At 39.2% G+C, this 13,539-nt stretch overlaps 1 long non-coding RNA gene across 1 annotated transcript; it reads left to right on the forward strand.

Annotated features, from left to right (window-relative positions):
• The first annotated feature begins 6,219 nt into the window (after positions 1–6,219).
• On the forward strand, positions 6,220–12,041 carry LOC137145899 (uncharacterized). Its single transcript, XR_010917785.1, has 3 exons — positions 6,220–6,351; positions 10,366–10,490; positions 11,668–12,041. It is a non-coding gene; the product is annotated as an uncharacterized lncRNA (long non-coding RNA).
• The last annotated feature ends 1,498 nt before the right edge of the window (positions 12,042–13,539 follow it).

The raw sequence follows: 13,539 nt of genomic DNA on the forward strand, positions 1-13,539 counted from the left end.
AAAACTTCACACCAAGCCCTTATATACTTCTCATTCATTTGAAAAGACATTTAAAAACTGTTTTCAAGACATATATATTCTTCTACAGTCAATTTAGGTCTTTGAAAATAAATTGAACCAAACAAACTAACCCACACTTGGATGAGGTAAAGTAGAATCTGTCCCGCTCAATATTTTCAAACTTTCTCTGACAGAAGCTAGTGAGTAAAACAGAATGTCTATCTGTAATAAATAATGCAACTGTGACATTGGCCTCCAGGGCAGCCATGCTGAGATAGCTTAAACAGGGCAAACTGCAAAGAAAGGGGCAGGCAAAGCCCTCAATACTGGTGGTTTTTCTTCCATAAGATATACCAAGCCAGCAACAAACAGGTTCTGATGACCTCACTGGTCATTCAGTAGACAAAACACAGTTTCCCTTAAAACTATCCAGCCATTTGGCTAGCACCCAGACAGCCAAGTCAAATATGATGGGGATTACTGAAAATCTTTATCCATCATATGTAAAAAGGTTCTAACAATCCCAAAGGATCAGAAGCATTACCACACAGGTAATAGTGAATGAATAGTTCAGATCTTACCCAAATACATGCTTAAAGCCAATGCTTATTAACTAAACTAATATTTATTTAAAAAATGGAAAGAGAGTACTGGTTAAAAGGTCAATATATATACACAGATGAAAATAAAGCTCTTAGGTCAGTTTCAAAGTAGAAATGATAACTGAGTTGCAAAGTTCTTAAATTGCAAAGTCTCTGAAATTACCCAAACAGCTTGGAGGTCATCAGTCCTTGTTCAGAGCTTCTTTGTTAGTAATCCAGTCCAGAGAAATGAAGACTAAATAGTCCATGTGCAGAGTCTGGTCAAATTCTCCCATGAGAATTAGCAGGATGATTCCAGACTGGTACTGGTATCTCAATCTTGCGATCCAAACTTTCCCTGACAAGCTTAGACAGATTTGATATAAAAAGGATCAGTCCACTAGAGTCTTCTATAGATCCATGCAGGCTGATCGATATTTTCTTGACAGTAAGTATCTCCTTGAACAATTAATAAAGGATTACTTTGGATTCTGAAGTACCATCACCTATGTCATGAGCACACCAGTATTAGCATAAGGTAATTGGCCATTTACAACCATTCACAAGTATTTACTACTTAAACTTCAAAGAGAAATACAAACAATAGTATTATTACATTCAAAGTTCCATCTAAACGTTCATATGTTCCTTTTAACTCTTAATCAATAGAACAGTGATAGACAGGAAAGCAGTTTATCTACATTGCTAACCTCTAACAAGAGATATGTAAATAACATCAAATAACTACCAACAATACAGTTGCATATCAAAGCTCTAGTCTACTTATAAGGAATGACCCTCACTACCATTGTATTTTCTAAACTATATCTTTAAAGATCAGAGTTGGGTCAGGCAACTTGCAAAGTTGCTTGGTTTTTTTCTGGCCTAGCATCACAGTAACATAAATGACTGACTGCATCTGAGGAAGTGAGCTGAGGCTCATGAAAGCTTATGCCTGCTGAAATTAAATTTATTAGTCTTTAAAGTGCCACAGAACTCTCGTTGTTTTTGCTGTATACAGACTAACACAGCTACTCCTCTGGAACTCTTCATAAATGACTTTGCATTTTACAAATAACAAGGAAATATAGGTTCTCTCCTGGTTGTATTTTTAAGTTCAAAGATGATTTTGAAACTGAAATCCAAACACAATAAGAGGCAGGAGGAGTGATTAAACTTCATCTCCAGATGTTCACAGAAATTTTGGAGTATATTTGAGGACCTTAATCCTAACACCTAAATCACAGTAGAGCAGTGGTTCTCAAGATTTTTCTTAGTGTGGATTAAAGTGTGCCTGTTGGACCATCTCCCACATGTGATCACATATACCACTTGCCTTTCAGTTCATGTTCAAATAATATCACTGTGGCAACTACAGAAATTGTTTACATTAAAAAGTAACATGAGGGATGTATTTAAATAAGGAAAGCCAACATCCTGTGATTAGCCAGCTTTCTGTGGACCATTAATCTTATTTGGGAATGGTTGTATTATACTGTGGATTTAGAATTTAAAAAAAAAAAAAAATCACTGTGAGGTTATAGATGAGAGGCAAAACAATATTTAGATATCCTATATTTCTTATGGTATGGTAAATTTTATTTTGCGTGTGTAGCCGGGAGGGATGGTTCCCCTCTGAACGAGACCCAGAGGGAGAACCAAACCCACCCTGGCTGCTAGAGCCCAAGAGAAGATCACCTGACTGGAGGCAGGGATGCGGGGCCAGGCCTTTAGAAGTCAGCCGGACAGCACCTGACCGGAAGCTGGGAGGCGGGGCCAGGCCTTTAAAACACCGGCCTGTGAGTTCAGTCAGGTGGGGCTGGCTGAGGGAGAAGGATGCCTCTCCCTGGAGGCCCCTGCTGAAATGGAAAGGCCGGTCTCAACCCCCGACTGGGGACTGACGGAGAGCCTGCCTGAGTCCCCCGTTGCCGGGGAATCGGACGGGAACCCACCGGAGTCACCCGCTGCCCGGGAGCCAGAGGAGGACCCGCCCAGGCCGCCTGCTGCCAGGGAACCTGATGAGGATCGACCCGAGCAGCACCGAGCCTGGGACTCGGAGACCCTACCAGCCCTACCGGCGGCCTGGGGGCCGCAGGACCTGGAGGAACTCCCATCCGAGGAGGAGCCCATGGAGTTGCCCGAGCTGCCACCGGTGGACGAAGAGGGCCTGATCGGCCTACCACCTCCCGGTGGCCTGGAGGAATCAGGTACCTGTGGGTACGGGAAGGAAGAAGCCCAGGGACAGCTCTAAACAGAGGCTGAGTACGGACACCTGGTTGGCGTGTTGCAGCCGGAGCCCCGCCAACGCAGTGACAGGTACCCCTGCCACTGCTAGGGCCCTGGGCTGGGACGCAGTGGAGACGGGTGGGCCTGCGTCCCCTTCCCCCCTTCCCGAACCACCCCGGGAGACCCTCACCCTCCTCACCGTCCCAAACGCTAGACTGTGTGTTGCCTCGCCAGCCCTGCCTATAGGCCGGGCACTGGACTGCTGTTTTCCAGCCCTGCCTACGGCCGAGCGCTGGACTATCCGTTGCCTGACCCGCCCTGCCTAGGGGCGACGGACTATTGGCTCGCCCGCCCTGCCTAGGGGCCGGACTATTGGCCCGCCCGCCCTGCCTAGGGCTGGCGAAGGACTAGACTCCTGCACCAGGGAGAGTCAGGAAGAGTGGTCCCCCTCCAGAGAGGCCTCAGAGGGGAAACCCCGACGCTGCTCCCAGAAGGGCACGTTTACAGCGTGGTTTTATTCTAAACCAAAATATCATGTCTTTAAAATCTGGATTGTTCAAATGGGTTTGTTTTGGGGATTTTTCCTCGACACCACATTAACCACCTCCTTTGCTCCAATCAGTGTTGTCAGTCTTCATCTGTTGGACTGCTATTCCCACAAGTGCATCTTATGAGCACTTTCTTTCATGCACACCTTATTCATTGTGTAAACCTCAGCCCCACATTTATAAATCCCTTCTTCAGAGTCATTTCTGCAGTGATGCTTACAGAACAGTTCCAGTTGATACCTGCTAGGGAGGGGGTAACCTACACTGTACACACAGCTAAACTATGGGGGAAAAAAGTGCTTACATTACTGTTCTCCTGTTTCTCACACAACTACATGCATTTGTTTGTCCCATCCATGCGTTATACCTTGTCATTATCTTGCATTGTAAACGCTTTAGGGTAAGGACTGTTTTTAACTACATCTGTTCAATACCTAATAGAACAGGGCCTGATCCCTAATTGTGGGTTCTACTATAGCTACTAGGCTATAATTAATAGTACAGAAGTTCCACTCCCATTCTTATGAAAACTAGATGACAGGAATCAAGGTTATTCAATGTGAATTTGTCTTAAAGTCTTGGAAAAGGTTTCTATTTCAGTTCAATACATTTTTCTGTAAATTTAGTGCTAGTCAAAAATTTTCATCAGTTTTTCAGCAGAAAATTCAGTTGGCAACAAAGCACATTTTTGCATAGAAAGTGTTCACTTTCCAAAGAAATTTTTAACTTTTTGATGAAAAACCAAATGACCAAAAACTGAAAATACAGCATTTTTATTCAGAAATGTCACTATGGTGTTTCATGGCTGTTGTAGTTCAGGTGCTTTTCGCCCCCCATTGTCCTCTGTGGGCCAGGCTCCTCAGTTAGAACATGTTTCCCATTTTACACCGTGGCCATGGGACTCACATGGTGCAGTACAGTGACTGAAAGGAGAGTGTGTTTTTTGTGTTTCAGAATCCAGGACTGAAAAGATTCTCTAAAGAAAAGTAGTAACTTAGAACACCAAAGAGATAAATGGTCTATCACAGGGCAAAAAACAAGGCAGGCACATATTCTCAGACATAGAATTTGTTGAAGGTATATTTAAAAAGAACAGGAGAGCATACCACATATCTTTAGAATAGGCCTGAGTTGGACAGATCTGAAGTTTTATGGTGGCAATAAAAGACTGTGTTCTATTACCACATAGTACAAAAAATACATACAGCAAAACGGACCATATAATCATCTCTGTGTTTTCTGATGTCACAAGAACCCTGCAATAGAATTAGTGCCTTATTATATACAGTTGAACATACATAATTCTATAATTAAAAATAGAATATACAGTACAGTTCATTTTTCTACATAAACCTGATGTGTGGATCTGTTTTCTGGAGTTACAAAGTTTCAGAAGACTTGTTTGATGTTTTATTGTTATTTTGTGTTACCGTAAGTGAATAGTGTTAGCGACAGTAATAGAAATGGAAGCGCTCTGCAACAGGTAGTAGCAGGAAAACCTTCCTATACACTGTCTCCATCCTTCTTCAAATGGACTTCAGTTGTGTTCTGGAGGAGCTAACTCTAGAGGGTTGACATTAGTTCATACTTCTTGAGAATTTATTTTTTGCTCTCTTTATTGGGACTACCTGCAAGGACTCTATTTAAAATGCTATTATTTATATTTGTGTTCTTGTTCAGTAGGAACTGGACTGAGGCCACTAACTTATTACTTGTAAGTCCAGAAATAGCCACCAGCAGGTAGCTATTTCAGTCTCTTGGACCAGATCCATATTAGTTATCTAGAAGTGAAAATATCTGAATGTCATCATCAGTTCTATGAGCTATTCAGTCCCCTCAAAGCCACAGTTCCTGCTATTTTTGAATAACCAGCATAATATACAACAATATTGTTATAATCAACACCAAATACAGACTTCTGTCTGATTTGCTTAGAATATCTGTTCCCAGCCTGTGGTAGGTAGGTCATATGAGACTGCTCACTGACTCAAGATATAACTGTGAATAGTGATTTTGTTAATATCCCTCCAAATTAGCAATCATAATTTTATAGAGTAATTTAGAATCAGGCCCTACATGAATTATTTTAATTTTAGATTATGTATATGTAGGGCAGAGAGGCTTTCCCACAAATATAAATAGTAAATGTTGATTAGTTTGTCCAGGTATAATTCTAACAATATAGTCCTTCTCCTGCCATAAACTAGATTGAAAACAGTTATTCTGATTGTAAATATTTTCAGTACAAATAATGGTTTATATGATACTGCTATGGAGACATCACCTCTTAGCATGGTAATCTAAATAATCAAACAAATAATTGTCATGAATCATTCATTACCTTGATTTTTCTGCTGCTATCAGTAAGAGTTTCTCTGAGCTTTCAGTGAAATTGCTAAAACTGTATAAGCAATACACATTGGAAAATGGTCTTTTCCTTCCAATTATCACTCAGGAAATTATCCGTGCTAAAAACTGGAGTGATACAAATGGGGTAACAGACTAAGAAATGGCTATCCATCAATATGCAGAATTAAAACCCCCTGAACAAAATAAAGATCAGTCTTAAGAAACATGCTATGACTGAGTGAATATGTTCTTTTATTTCATTTGCAAATTGTTATAAAAGGACTTCTGTCACTTCTAAACAAATAAGGCAACAGTGTTAAAATTCACTGTCCACAACAAAGATCTAGATATAAAAACATTTGTGTTCAGAATAAAGGGGGAGGGGAAGATGACTTATTTACTCAATATGTCTGAAAAACGAAATAAGGCTAAACAGTCGGAATGGTATTCTATGAATTACGATTGTTCTGAAGGTAGATCATCATTATCTTTCTTTCCAGGATAAGATTGCTACCCACACAGTGTAAAATGAAGAACTAAAAAAAATCCATTGCTCTTATAGTCATCAGGTCAGCCGAATGGCACACATGATTGTTTTCAAATATTCAAAGCCAAATCATCAGAGCAGTTTACAGTCACAATATCAGGTCAGTTATGCTATTCCTTATTCTTTCTTATGATTCATAGAATATTAGGGTTGGAAGGGACCTCAGGAATTCATCTAGTCCAACCCCCTGCTCAAAGCAAGGCCAACACCACTAACTCATCCCAGCCAGGGCTTTGTCCAGCCAGGCCTCAAAAATCTCTAAGGATGGAGATCCCACCACTTTTTTAGGTAGCCCATTCCAGTGGTAAATTAAGTTTATTCTTACATTATTCATACTATCAGAAAAATGCAAAGGGTATATTTGACATACTTTCAAGTGGAAAGGAACTAAATGATTGAAACTGATGTTTATGTACTATGGCATGGGCTTTTGTTTTTGCTAACTTGGGGTGAAATTCACTCCTACGAAGCAGGGATGTACAAGGCCTCTGCATCACTCAATCCCTGTTTTGAGAGCTTAACTGGAACTTCAGAGTTGCATTGGCTTTTTGCTTGCCCTTTGCACCCTTGGTAAGTATTGTCTTGTCACCATATCTTATGTATTATATGGTATGTTTACAAGTACTGAAAAGCAGTCCAGTTCAATCAGATAGTGTATTGTTTTATAGTGTCATTTCTAAATTTAATCTTTTAGCCTTCCCAGTTGGACCAAGATCTGTAGTGCTTTCCAAAGTACAATATATATTAATTGCTGGATGTTCTTGCAAGGAAGTAGGTAACACTGGGACAACTACCTACAGCACATCTGTTGGTATTCATATACAATTTCCTATTTAGTTCTAAGCACTTATCAAAACAGGCTTACTCTTCCTGTCAGAATGACAAGGGTGAGTCACAACACAAATTCCTAATAGATTTACTACCCCTAATATTCTCTGTGATCACATTTAATTTTGGATTTTACATATAATTTTCCTGAAGGGCACATAATTATTGTGCACTTTAGACAACATTAGTACTCTTTTCCCCACTGCAACATGCACAATGTTGTCCTTGCCAGTACTAGATAACTATCCCCCACCCTGCATCAGCTCATCTATGCTGGCTTGTGCATTGTGGAAGTGGGGGGGAAAAGCTCTTACACACTCCCCATGCCTGCCCACTCCTGGCTCCCTCTAATGTGGGTGCAGCCTTATGCCCCTGAACAAGACAGGCCACAATCTAGCCCTTAATCTTTGAACAACTGTAAGTAGCACACACTACCAGTACCTCTAGAAGAAACTCAAGGCATATCCCTTCAACTCATATTCCAGCATTTCCATCTGAGAGAACTGGTTACACTGTTTTTCAGTGCCAAATCAGATTTATCTTCACATACTACTAAAATGAATATTATGTCAATAAAGTTGATACAATTGTCCCAAATTATTACCAGAAGCTGAATATTGTAAGCCTTCAAGATAAACACTGTCAGTAAATGGTTTAACTCCTTTTACATCTAAGCTAATGGAATTCTCTCCAAATCTCTAATAACTACCAGAGAATATAATGATAAATAACTAGCCTGGTCTCGCTAAAGACAGGCCTATACCATAAATGATTTATGGTGACCTAGAAAGCTGTTTCCCTTTGAAAAGCATCATTTTGTCTTCCCCATCTTACTACTAGGGACAGCATATTATTATCAAGAAACTAGTCTCTCAAACCACAGACAAAGCACTTAGTTGCCCATATTGCCTCTGCCAGGACTAAGACTGAAATGGGTAGATGGTTTTATGTAGAGATTGAGAGGTAGAGATCCATCTTGTCTCCAGAAAAATAGGAATTAAAATGTTCTTTAAGTACAAGCTTCCTTGCTTGTGTAATGCTACCTTCAGTGCTCAGACACAGCCTGCACAGAATATATTCACTTACACTAGATCCCCACACTGATTTGAGATGTCAGAAAGTTTAAAAAAAAGGCCTAGTCTCAACAGACATTAAGAGAATGAAAGAGAAACATCAGATAACTGAAAACAGATGCTGTTAGAATGTCAAGTAAAACAGATGTTGGGTAGATATAGAAAAGCTTTGAAAAGGTTAGACTTTGATCCATCTTAGGTTATGAGAATTAAATTCATCAAGCTAAAGCCATAATTTACACTTTGGACCAGATTATGCCACCCTTTCTTCAGTATTTTCCTTCATATGGATTCCAATAAGAGTACTTATGCAGTAAGATGCTAATCAGTGTGTGAATAAAGGTGGCACAATTTCTCTCATTGTTTGTATTTCTGTTACCCTCCATTTAAAAAAAATCTTCACAAAGACTCACATGATTTATACTTCAGTAAAACAATCGGTGAGTCTTATTCTACCTTCACATTCACATATGCCAGCTCCCACTGACTTCAGTAGAAGTTCTACTCATTCAACTGAAAGTAAAGTTTTGCCCTATGTACTTGTTTTTTTATTTATAAACATAGTGATTACATTGTGCCTTTAGGCATAACCCTGACCAAGAGATGGTGAGTAAGATGTACCACCACCGGTAGTAAGTACAGAAGGGGCTGTGTCCCAGACACTCCCTTTGGGGTCATGATTCCCTCTCTGCTCCTCCTTTGTTTCAGGAGGGTAATAACCTATCAGAGAGGATTTTTTAAGGCCTGATAGTTATAGTCTTAACTCACTTAACTGACATGTACTTTACTCTGCAATCACTCTCATTATCTACATTCAGCACAAGTAAAAGTAACTTAATCTGCTCTTTAGAGTGCAACAAGCACTTTCTCCCTGTCACTGAAAGCTACCTAGTGTCACTAGGCTCAGTCCAGAGTAAGTTGCTGTGTAAACTAACATGGAGGAATTGGAAAAATAGGGAAAAAATTCTTCTCTACTCCCTTTTGTTCTGCGGAGGAAACATGTTTTTCATCGTTTTCAGAGTCCGAATTACTCCCTGGCACATAGGGTCAGCCAGCTCTCTGCCCCTCTCCACTCATTTGCTCATGGTGGAGGGTGGATCATTCAGGCAGTTCTCATGCTCTTCCTTGTACCCAAAGTCAGAAGCTGGAAAAGGCTAACCTAGTCTATATAGAGAAGTAAGAATGGGCCTCCCTCTCCTTTGATTAAGTCTAAACTGCAATTCAGACACAATTTAGCAACAGGAAAATGTATTTCATCAGCATTCATACCTTGTTACTGAAAAAATATGCTGTTAGTTAATTAGGATGTCCATTGCTACTTATCGGTGCTTGGACATCAAATATGCCTGTTGTCTAGAAAACTAAGGCTATTAGGGACTAATCTTGCTCCTACTGAAATCAATGGAAGCTTTGCCATTGATTTCAATTAAAAGGATTAGTATCAAGGCCTTGATTTGTAATAAAATATATTTACTTTTTTGGGTTACTCTATTTTATAGTAGCCAACACAAAGCCCCACCTTATTACTAACTTCTGGTATTATTTTTTTTTCCCCTAACAACAGTAACGACAGGGAAAAAAAAGTGGGATGATCCTCTTTTGTATCATCATCTGTTACTGTTGTTCAATAACACCATTTTTCAGATAAAAGTCCCATGCAGCAGCTGAGCTAGATGGAGTCACTTTTTCTGGTGTCAGGGTGACACTTTACCACTTCAGTTCTTTGTGATCTATTGCTGAATATAGCTCTAACCTTTAAAAGAATTGCCGATAACAGCTTTTTCTTTTGCAGGGATAATAGCCTCCAAAAGTTGTGCTCTCAGTTCAACTTAAAGATTCCTCTTGCTTTTATGGGCTTTATAGGTTTAATACAATGGTTTTGTTTTATTACTCTGTTCAGAATCTTCTCATCTGTACTGTTCAAGTTACTTTGCTTCCACTTGGGTTATATGTCAAAGTTCTTCTACTATTTTTACACTGACTTGGGTAATTTGTCATACACTTGTACTGGCTAGGTTGGCTAACCACTGAATTAGGGATTGATAATCATACCCCTTTGTTGTGGGCTATTATTACTCTGTAAATTTTAGAGCAATCTTCACTGTAATAATGTTGTACTTGGCATATTGGATAATGCTTTAAAATTTTATTTAATAAGTACTTTAAACTTTTTTGAATTAACAGTTTGTTGAACATATTTGTGTCTTTTACAGCTTTATCATGCATGCCTATGAATTGACCCACTAACCTGTGGGTGAAATGAGTGAAATGAGTACAACAAAAGTCCTTCACCCAGATAAATCTAACCTACCACAGAAAATGAATTTCTGACATCCAGGTAAACCTAAACTTATTATGATGGACATTCAATAATATTCTGCAGGGATCCGTCTAGTAAAATGATACAGAGCATTACAACCAATCAAACAAACAAATAAAAACAAAATTACATGAAACGACATGAACAAATCAGTGCAACAAACGATAACAACCAAAATTTTTCAATAAATGCATCTTGTTAAAAGCTAACTATTTACAATTCTCCTGATGTTCCAAGGGAAGACTTTGAAGCAAGGGTGCTGGAACTAGGAGTACTAGGGGTGCAGCAGCACCCCCTGGTTTAAAGTGGTTTCAATCATGTACAGGGGTTACTGTTTTGTTCAATGGCATTCAACAGCCCCACTATAAAAATTGTTCCAGTCCCACTGCTTTGAAGCAGCATGGAGCCATTAATGACATTAATTATACACTTGGTCACCAGAAAACTTTATTTAACTCACCCACTCTCCCTCCAAATGGGCTCAAGAATTAGGAGACCCAAGTGTGGGTGAGTATGGGGCCAGTTCATTCAGTCCCAAAGCCCACTCATTGATTCACTATTCTGGGAATCTTCTGGGTCAAACTACTGGCAGCAAAGCAGTGTGACCCAGTTTTAAGGGGCTGAACAACCTATCAAGCAAATCCAAATTCAGTGTATTGCAATATTTCAACTTTGCAATGGCAAATTCCTCAACAAAGCTAAAAGACAGATGATCGTTGTTGTTTAATATTCTTATAATGGCCAATGACCGTGGCTGACACCTCTGTTTTAAATATCAAAGAATGGTTAGCAGCCACTCCTCACTGCACTCAACAATGGGTTTCTCCCAGGGTGCCAATGCATAGCAAAATAATGGCCAAGGCCAATTCCCTGGTATTTATCAAGCTTAATCTGAAGCCAGCTGGAAGCCATTCTTGAAAAAGTTCAATTCTTGCAACATGTCATAGAAAAGAAACAGTGAAGGACCATTGCTTTGGCCTATGTCCATATCTAGATGCCAAATGGGGCTAGAGAGCAGAACATAATGATGTGAAAGGAAGCCTTTCCCCTCTCATCCGCCTTCTTGGAATAGACAAGGGGCTAAAAGGCAACCTAAAAGAGAAGAAGGAAATCTCACTTATAAGAAAAGATGAAGTAGAATTGTTTGCTGATGCTGAGAAGGGAATAAGAGTAATAGAGGTCTCCCTGTTTTCAGAGAAACTTCAGGATATACAGACCACCAAGAGACTCACAGGGAAGACAAGGAATCATCAATCAGACAAGGCCAAGACAGACAACTGAGACTGCAGGAAGCAAAATCCAGGACTGACCTATTCAGATGAAAACAGAAAACGCGCTTGTCTTAGAGGAGGCTCTCCTGATAAAATCTGGACCAAAGAGTAGAAAGAGGTCAGATGCCAGAACACTCTGGACTTTCCCCAAGGCGTACCATGTATTTAAAAAAGAAAAGAAAAAAAAAAAGCTTTGCTTAAATTTAGCAAAACCATTTTCAAACTACAGTGCATGCTTGCTAAACAAAATCCTTTTATTATAAAAGCTAAAGAAAGTGTAAGCTGCGTTAAAGGAATAAACATATTATTTATAACAAATAAATGTTATTTAAGTGTAGTACTTTTGTTTATTTTCAGATGTTTTTCCTGTAATATTTTTGTGTTACAACCCTAATCTGTGTATTACTGTGATAAGTGAAATGTACTTTCTCAATATTATCGTGGTAGAATGAATCATTAGTTGTCACACCCCAGTAGAATCAGAAACATGCCCATTGCAGGGGATGTTACAAAATCTTTACATTTCCTGTCCACAAGTAATAAACTTTACAGTTGTATTCTTCAGTGTGGGGAATACTGTGAATACCACAGTAAGGTTAAATATTTGAAAACCTAATGATTTAAATGACAACTACTATAAATGAACGTTATGATTGTAAGTCTGAGGAATGCATTATGCTTGTAGATATTTACTTTTGTTTAGTCCATGATTCGGCAAAGCACTTAAGCATGTGTTTAAGCCCCAAAGAAGTCACATTTGCTGACTAAGGATGAATGATGTGCTTAAATTAAATATGAACTTACTGTGGAGGTTTTCAAATGCACAAATGGGACAAATAATTCCAATTTGTATTACTGAAAATCTTCCATTAAGTGCTTTGATGAAACTTAAAGATGGGAATGAAAAAAACCTCAAACAAGAAATAATGTATAGCTTTCCTGACTACACACAGAGATATGTGGAGAATAACTGGTACTAACTAAAGTTAATGTTGATGGAAACTATACATGTAGTCTTAGGAGTGATGAAACCAGTGGCAAAAAAGATAAGAAGGGACAATTGGTTGTAGAATTCTCTAGTTAAAGAATCCGTTGATAAGAAAAAAGTAGCTCTTAAAAAAATGCCAAGCCAATGGCTTGAGCAATGATAAGGTGGCTTATAAGGAGGCAAAAAAGGAGTTCAAAAGCTTTGCAACAGCTAAACATTAGGTCTGTGATGAGCTATATAACCTACTAGGAGGATGTGATGGAGAAAAGCCATTTATAAACTCATTATGGCAAGAAAGAAAATGACAAGCGGTGTGAATCAGTTTATTTGTATTAGAAATGAACACGGTATATTACAAATTGATGGTGACTCAATCAGTAAAGTCTGAAGTGATTATTTTGAAAGAGGAATGAATGAGGAAAGCAAAGGGTGAAAACTAGGAACATATAAGCCAATCTTGATCATGATAGAGTGCATACAGGAGGCAAAGGGTGTAGAGGCACTTAGGAAAATGAAAAAGGAGAAAGCACATGGGCTAGATGAAGTACTGATGGATGTGCTAAAGTCATTGGAAAGGGAAAGTGTCAAGTATTTTACAAATCTTTTCAAGGATATTCTTAAAGAGAAAATGTGGGATAAATGGTGTAAAAGCTTTGTGGTGCCAAAGATAGAGGAGATTACACTGTGTGCTGATTATCACCTAATGAAGCTAAGAGCATTTCAGTGCCAAAGGGCAAAGGGCTGCCCAATATCTAGCAGTGAACCTCAGCTAACCTGACCAGCTGAGTATACCCCAGCTCACTATTAT

This window comes from Emydura macquarii, unplaced genomic scaffold (assembly GCF_026122565.2).
Source record: "Emydura macquarii macquarii isolate MOO-44397 ecotype Brisbane River unplaced genomic scaffold, CSIRO-AGI_Emac_v2 contig_3671, whole genome shotgun sequence".
In the NCBI taxonomy this organism is placed as follows: domain Eukaryota; kingdom Metazoa; phylum Chordata; order Testudines; family Chelidae; genus Emydura; species Emydura macquarii.